Here is a 792-nt window from a genome sequence, read left to right as displayed (position 1 = left end):
GAGGGTCTTTTTCCATATCCTTGAAGTGGTGGGCATATACACCATGGGGTATTCATAAGCCTCATTGCCATCAAGCTTCATCAACATCTTCAAGTGCACAAAGCTTCTCAAAGTGTGCTTATAAGAACTAATAGTGTTGATTAACACTAATGAGGCTACTAATCTAGCAAAGGGGAGCCATTCCAAAGTGTTTCTAAACACTAAGAGTGTTCTTAAACATTAATGGTGAATCTAATCACCAATACAAGTGTAATTAGACACTAGAAATGTGCTCTTAAGCACTAATAGTGTTGCTAAACACTAATGGTGATCTTAATCACCAAACAAAGTGTTCTTTGACACTAATGAAGCTAATCTCCATCAGAATTAGTGGTTGGGCACAAACCCTAAGTGCTAAACCATAAACTTCACCATCTTAATCTCCTTTTTTATGCAACATCCTTAGCTTGATTAAGGGTTGTTGCACTCTCATAAGCCTTTCTCTTTCTACTTAAGCAAAAACATCACAAATTTTTGGTTTTTTCTTCTTCATAAATTAGCCCATTACTCTCTAGTAATCTCCTTCAATACCCAATGTCAAAGGACAACACCCAAATTAAGAAGTTCTCAGGAGAGGGCTTTCACACTTGGCAAGTCCTTGTCAAGTACAAGTACAAGATGATGTCCAAAGGTTTTTGGCCATTCATCTTCGGCACTAAGGTTATTGATCGAACTAAGGCTGAAGATATTGAAGATGTTGAGAGGGCACAAGCCATCATCATGCTTCATCTTGATGAGGCTCTCATTCACCAT

This window comes from Cibotium barometz, chromosome 21 (genome assembly GCF_041138505.1).
Source record: "Cibotium barometz isolate CiBa-2024 chromosome 21, ASM4113850v1, whole genome shotgun sequence".
Classification (NCBI taxonomy): domain Eukaryota; kingdom Viridiplantae; phylum Streptophyta; class Polypodiopsida; order Cyatheales; family Cibotiaceae; genus Cibotium; species Cibotium barometz.
This window is presented reverse-complemented; position numbering follows the sequence as displayed.